General features: G+C 42.0%; 1 protein-coding gene across 1 annotated transcript in view; it reads right to left on the minus strand.

The window, feature by feature from the left end:
* Positions 1-4,975, minus strand: part of RAI2 (retinoic acid induced 2) — a 218,645-nt gene extending 213,670 nt beyond the window's left edge. Inside the window, exon 1 of the mRNA XM_049704759.1 lies at positions 4,892-4,975. The gene's annotated coding sequence lies outside the window, so the exon portion shown is untranslated. The remainder of the gene's footprint in view (positions 1-4,891) is intronic.
* Positions 4,976-7,939: the final 2,964 nt, after the last annotated feature.

A 7,939-nucleotide genomic window follows, 5' to 3' on the forward strand; every position in this document is an offset into this window, starting at 1 on the left:
AAATTACAGAAGTGGTTCGCGTTATACTTCCATTGGACAGCACTGCCTTATAGCTCCTCTTTGCTCCAATCATATATTATTCTACAATATTCTGATTGCTTGTCTTGCATGGGTGGTGTTTTCCAAAGTCTGAGATGACAGTCAATGGGACGAGACACAGCACAATTTCTAGTCGCATTCTTGTCTGATTTCCCTCCCTCTCCCTAGCCTCGGCTGAAGAAGGGCCCAGTTCCTGAAGATGAATTACTAAACAGGTTGAAGTAAAATAAGCATTGCCTTTTCCATTGCACAGAAATGTCAGCTGTTTACTACTGTAACTCACTCCTGTTCCAACTTTCAAAAGAATGTATCAAAGGCATTTACAACTCAAATTCCCAGTGAGGGATTATTCAAATTACTTGAAAAATATCTTACAGTTTATATCCTGAACTTTGATTTCAGGAGCTTGAAACTATTACAATGGTTCTAAAAACAGATAGAGACAACTTATTTCTCGTGACACCTGAGGAACACCTTAGGTTCCCCTTCAATATAATCTTACTGGGCCAAGGTTACTTTATAGCCAAGAGGAGTGATTATATTTCTTTGCAAAGAAGTTCCTGCCAAAACAAGTGAGGGAATTAGTGGAGGAGATCAGTAACATCAAACTAACACTGAGAGCGAGAGTGAGGACACGAGCAAGTGAATGAGGGAGAGGAAGGGAAAGAGAAAGAAACTATACTTTTAAAAGCACTAAAAATAAAAATTTCAAACTAGACTAAAAAATACTCAAAATAATATAGGCTGGCACAAACCTGAATTCTCAGGGGGGCTAATCCAATGTCTGTGATTTACAGTCCCAAAGAAAGAATACCTTAAAATGAGAAATCCCATATTCAACTTACATGCCTGATGTTACAGGACCTGAGACCTTGGGTTTATTGCTGACATGATGGATATGAAATCAAGATGCTTTACTTCCTTACTCTTAAGAGAATAAATGCTTTTTCCTTAATTTTCTTTAGCCTATTGCCAAAATTTGTTAGACCCATCCATGATAAATAAAGACTATATTACAAAGAAATAACATTTCCAAGAAGAAAGAAATGAACACACACACACTTTGTTTTTAAAAAAACCTAGGCATTAAAAATATTCTACTATGAATCTATAAGTTTCTATTAAATCACCATCTTGACAATGAAAATTTATGCATCTAAATGTATAACAGACATTACATACTATTTTGGAATATTTTCACCCCCGGAGCTATGAATGATGAGTGTATAGGGAGAAATAATGCCTCAGCAGCCAGTAATACATAGGTTTGGGTCATAAAACAAAATATCAAAACAATTTCTTGGTTTCCCCAAATAGAAGGCATTTTGTTTGTGCTTCTGGGTTGGGGGTAAAAGTTAAAATGGAGAAAGGAATAGAAACAGAAAGCAAGGACATATATACACTACCAAATGTAAAATCAATAGCTAGTGGGAAGCAGCCTCATAGCACAAGGAGACCAGCTCGGTGCTTTGTGACCACCTAGAGGGGTGGGATAGGGAGGGTGGGAGGGAGGGAGACGCAAGAGGTAGGAGATATGGGGATATATGTATATGTATAGGTGATTCACTTTGTTATAAAGCAGAAACTAATACACCATTGTAGAGCAATTATACTCCAATAAAGATGTTAATAGATAGATAGATAGCAAGCAAGGGCCCTGAAGATTGACTTTTTCAACTTGAAAATGGTGGCCTTTAACACCTTAAGGTCTTGGACATAATAAAATGGTTATAGTCTTTTAATTAGCATAGACTTGGCTAAGGTTGTCCTACTTTCTGGGATTCAGATTCAATAAAGCCTTCCTGAGGAGCTGCGATCCTCTGAACATTTGCCGCACGAAATGTCAACACGGTGCTCTAACTTGCAGAGTTTTCTGTTTGCTACAGGTCCGAGCAGTGGGCGCCCTGGGTAAAAAGCATTCTGGGTCCTGTTTATCCTCTGAGAACTGTTTGCCTTGAATTATTTGCATGGGTGGCTATCTTTGTCATAAAACCCATTTTGTTTGCTTTTTAGAATCATTTCATCACCAATGACAAATATTACAAAGCATTTTAAGTGGGCAGGATACCGTCCTAGGAACTGGGGTTATAAAGACAAAGTCTCAGCATCAAGGAGCTTCTATAGTAGTTGGGGAGAGAATCAGCTGAGGGCCAAAAAAATATAAATGGTGTTATAAGCATAGTGGCAGGCCAGATTTGTGTCTCTGTGGGATTCAGATGTGCATGGGTGTGACCGGCCAGATTGGTTGCGTGGGCTCACTGCAAGCCTATTTGTATGAGTATTGAACAGCTGCTTTTAAAAAATCCCTCCGTAACAGGACAAAAATCACCAGGAATCACATAATTTTACCAGTAACAAAGTATAAGGGAATAGTGTTGCGAGTAAAATTCAAGAGTTATACTGTCTCTGACCCAGCCCTAAGGAAACATTGCTTGGATTCTAGGAAGAAAGAAAGCTGTAAGTAAACATTTACTTTCTCTAAAACTGTAGAATATTAGAGAAAGAACATGCCTTGAGACACTTCTAGCAGAGTATAACAAATGCAGGCTGTGGTAGTCATTACTGCTATTCTCCAAATATTTCCTGCTCTCTATTTTCTGAGCATATGAGTTGGAATACACTTCTTGGCTCCCTTGTGTTTAGGTGAGCCTGGTGACTAATTCTGGCATGTGGATGGACATATGGAAGTAGGTACAAAGTGTGAAGATCCATGATTCTCAGGTTAACACCCACCAGAAAGCATCGATCGTGGAGACAAGGCACTGAACAACCAAGTAAACAAAATGATCCAGCTAACTGATGCCATCCAGCTTTTATCATTAGCCACCACAGAATTGGCACAATGGAAACAATGGGGTAACCATAGTGTCAGAGATGGAGGTCACACAGGCGCCCAGCAGGAATCTATTATTGCCACCTCAGTTGCCCAACCTGTTAGCACCGTAGACCAATGCTGAGCCTCCAATATAGCACTTTTCCTTAAGGAGACTGATGGGCCACCTGATAGCAATTGACTTCATGTGAGTCCCCTCCATCCTGGAAAATCTAGCTGTTCATTCTCACAGAAATAGATACTTATTCCAGATATGGGTTTGCCTTATCTGCCTGCACAGCCTCAACCAGCTCCACTATTCAGGGGCTTACAAAATGCCTGACAGCATTTAACATAGCATCTGACCAGGACGCTTCATTTCACAGCACAGGAGGTGGGACAGTGGACTCATAATCATGGGAGGCACTGGTTGTATTACACACTGTACCATTCAGAACACAACTGGACATCATAGAGCAATAGGACTGCCCGCTGAAGGTACAGCTGAAACGCCAGCTCAGAGGCAAGGCCCGGCAAGGATGGAGTGCCATCCTCCAGGATTCAGTATACACACCGAAACAGAGGCGTTGATATGGCACTACACCCCCACAGGAAAAGCCCATGGATCTGTGAACCAAGAAATGGAAGTAGGAGTGATTCCACTTGCCATTACTGCCAGTGACCCACTGGGGGACTTTGTGCTTCCCACCCCTTCAACTTTGGGCTCTTCTCGATGAGTATGTCCCAAAGGGGGCATACTCTCGCCACCACAGTTCCCCTTTAGAAGACATAGCAAGCTACACCTGTCCCCTTGTGTTCCCTGTGTCCTAGGTCCAGCAAGCAAATAATGAGTCACCATTCTACGGGGTAATTGACCCTGGTCAGCAGGAGAAGGTTGGGCTACTTTCACACAGCAAGGGCAAGGAGCAACACACGTGGCGCCCAGGTGATCCGTGTGCCCACCTTGTGGTACTCCCTCACCCGACTGTGACTGTGAATAGACACGTGCATCAAGCTCAGTCTGAGAAGGGAGTAGTTACCGAGGCGATCACGTTACCGGGCAAGCCATTGAGACCAGAAGAGACGGTAGCTGAGAGTGAAGGGAATTGAGAAAGGACGGTGGAACAGGAAGATAGCAAATACCACTTGCAGCCCCAAGTCCAACTGCAGCAATGGAGACTGGAGTTTGTCCCATTAATCTCTCTCTTCTAAGTTTCCCCTCAGGAAGAAAGACCCACTCGTACCCTGGACTAACTGCTTGCTCCCTAAACCTGTACAGAGAAGTGAATTTGTGTGTCAGCTATGAAGGGAAAATCCTTGACTACCCACAACCATTTCTGTCATCCCCTCCCAAGTCCCATCAAGTGAGATCACAGAGATTTGATTCTGACCTGAGGTCTCCATGGTCACGCACATCAGGAACCCATCTTCCGTACATCTGCCTCCGTAGAAATGAAGTTGTGAGCCCCTAACTTGCTTTGCCTCAGTCTCCTTAATATCGCTCTAGGCAGCGTCTTGATCTTTTGTCATCTACTTTAGCTCCCTTATTTTTCTTCTCTCGTTATTCTCTCCGGCACTGACTCACCGTTTGTGCCCATTTTATCCTAAGTTATTCTGATTGTGGAAAACATATATGCAGGATCTACTTTTGCTTCAGTTTATCCTTAGGTTTCAATGTAACAGCCGCCCAGAGGCATTTGCAATAACCACGTGGCCGCTGCCACGTGTACTTTGTCTTGCATAAGTGGCAGTCATATATGGGCTAGAGCCCGAGTTCCCCAAGCACACCCCCTCCATGGGCATTTGTGACACTCGCCACCTAGCCCCAGACAGAGACTGTGTGTATATGTGGAAGCGTGTCTTTATGTGGGAGGTGGATATTTGGATCACTCTCTGTGGAAGTGAAGCAGTTTCTCAAGATATTGCTCCATTTCTAGATCTAAGTGCTAAGGTAATTCTCCCTGATGCAGGGTGATTGCCCTGATTGCCTGCTAAGAACTAGAGAAAAGGCACTGCTTGTCCAAATTCCATGCAACTCACCTGAATGTGGGTGAGGAGGCATTCAGTGGCCTTGGTGTTGGAGATGAGGGAATGCTCAGCAGGGAGTCCCATTGCAGGAGATACGGAGCCTGAAAAGATAGAACAGTCAAAACTGTAACGAAGTATGGAGAGAGGTTCAAAACAGGGGCAGTCCCCAATAGTAACAAAACACACATTCTTTTTTGAGTGCACAAGGAACGTTTACCAAAATTCACTATATACTGGGTCGTCAAGTCTCAACAAATTTCAAAGGATGGAAATCATTCAGAGTACATATATTCTCTGATCACAGTGATCTTAAGCTAGAAATCAATAACAAAAAGATTACTAGAAAATTCAAAACTGATTGAAAGTTAAGCAATACACTTCTAAATAATCCATGAGTCAAAGAAGAAATCACAACGGAAATTAGAAACGTTTTGGACTGATAAGGAAAGATACTGCATATCAAAACTTATAGGTGTAGATAGAGAAGGGCACAGAGGCAAAATTATAGTTTTAAAAGCATGTATTAGGAAAGACAGGCTGAAAATCAATGATCTATGTTTCCATTTCAAAAAGTTAAAGAACAACAAATCAAATCCAGAGAAGAGAGAAGGAAGGAAATAATAAAGGTGAGAAAGGAAATCAAGACAATAGAAAACAATAGAGAAGAATCAATGAAGCTAAAAGTCGGTTCTTTGAGAATATTAATACAGTTGATACAGTAGAGGATGTCAGACAGCTTTCCAAGTCCAGGGACCAGAGAGGAACATCAAAGTTTGGATAATGCCAATGTCACAAAAGGGAATTTGAATGGATACTGAATAGGGCCCAGACTATTCTATCAGTGCATGTCAGCTGCTTACTTGTGTGGTCAGTCAGGTTGTGGTCCATGGGTGGTCACCCAAGCTCCATGCACTAAGGTGTGAACAGGAGATCAGTAGCCAGCAGGGAATCAGCTCTTGAGCTGAAAACCTATCCCATATTGGAAGCAGAATCTGTGAGGCTGTTTATAGGAGACTCGGCCATCATCCATGCTTGGTAAATGTTTTACACTCAGCATTGGAGGAAAATGATCTTATTAATTTTATGAGGACTGATCATGCTTGTGTTTGTGTTGTCCGTGTATGGTATGAGTAGAACTGTTCACTTTTCTGTGTTCACACCTGTGCATCAGTAAGGATGCACAGCGTTGCAAGTAATGGAAAATGGCTCTCAACTTGACTTAAACAATGAGAAAATATGTTAGCCCAATCACAAGGTGTCCAGAGTCAGGGCAGACTCCAAGCACATTATGTTGTATCTCCAGCTCCACTCTGCTTTGTCCACCTCTGTGGGATGGCCACAGCAGCCCCAGATATAACATGCAGATACAACGAAGTCCAGGTCAAGAGGAGACTTCTCTCTCTGTGTCTCCTTTCCAGTCTCCGTGGCAGAATTTCCTCTTATGTCTCATTGGCCCAGACTGGGACATATACCCTTTATTAAATTAATTACTCATATGGGATTGCCATGATTGGTTCAGACCAATTTTTAAAAAACATTTTACTGAAGTATAATATACCTCAAAATATGTGTATAGATTGATGCATTTTTTACAAAGTGGGTCCACCTCTATAACCAGCACTAGATAAGGATTTTTAACCTTGCTTGTGCCAGGGAATCCTATGGCAGTGTGGTGAAGCCTAGGGACTCTTTTTAAGAATTTTTTAAACATATAAAGTAAAATACATAGAACAAAAAGAAATCCAGTTATCTGGAAATAACGTTATTAGCATTTTAACGCATTCATTCAGGTTAATTAAGATTAATTTGGTCATTCAATACATTCATGATATAAGTATGTGTGCTTCTTTATTAACACATTAAATAACAAAATCTGGTGGTAGATATAATTGCTACAATAATTCTGAATTGCTGATGAGCGTAAAGGATTCCACTGGTGACAAAAATCATAGCTCCTGCTAATATACTACTATGGTTTGTTGCCTACATTTATAATGAAAGGAAAAGCTATGTTTCAGTTAAAGATTAGTGAAAATAAAGAGGTATTTTTTCCATGCACAGTCACAGACCCCTCAAATTTTATCCATGGACCAATTAAGGGTCTGTGGGCCCAAGGTTAAGAACATCTGGAACTTAGACTCAGCAGTTGAAGTGGTCTGGATGTTGGGGGGTTGAACACCATGACCCACCACAGCAGATGAAAGAAACTGGAGCTTTGAGTCCTGCAGATTCATTCGTTCATTCATTCAATCAACAATTATTTGTCACACGCCCACTATGTGTTTGGCACCATGTTTTGTACAGGTATTCAGTGGTGAATTAAGTGACATGATCTCTCACCTCACAGAGTAATTAGACCATTGGAGAGGAAAAACAGTAGAGATGTATATAGAGGTGAACTGAAGATTCAGAGAGAGGGCAAGTTGACCATTTGAGCCGGAATTCAGAGGGCTGGTTCAAACCAAAGGATGGGTACGATTTTAGCTGAATTCATTACAGGTAATTGCCAAGAATTTCTCCTGAGCGAAGCAGGCTTTCCAGTGGGGCCACTCTGGACCCCTGACGAGCCCCTCTCTGGAACAGTCCTATCTTCAGTGAAGCCTGGTCTTCAGTGTGGTGGCTGGTCCCATTTAATTTGATACTATTCAATAAAGATCCCAATGATTCTCCTTGCCATGTTGGTGTTCTCCAGCAAAGCTTTCTGCTAAAACCACGAGTTCATCTTATAGTGATTTGCCTTAAGGTGCCGTCTCCAACAACACATTATGTTTCCAGCCTGCAACTGCCAGTACCGATACAGGCATTTCAGGAAACACCTTGAATTCCTGAGGAAACAGAACTTCATTACTTCCTTGCCTCCTTCGTTATATTTACTGAGTACCTAATGGATAATAAGCACGCTGCTGGGAGCAAGGGCCACAGAGATTAATGAGACATGGCTCTACCCTCAAGCAAACAACACTTCAGTGGAGGGAGAAAGGCATATAAAACCAGTAAATGCAGATGGTGTCCCAGCTGGTGGGGGAAAAGTCCATGGGCGTTGCAGTGGGGATGCAGAGG

This window comes from Orcinus orca, chromosome X (genome assembly GCF_937001465.1).
Source record: "Orcinus orca chromosome X, mOrcOrc1.1, whole genome shotgun sequence".
NCBI lineage: Eukaryota > Metazoa > Chordata > Mammalia > Artiodactyla > Delphinidae > Orcinus > Orcinus orca.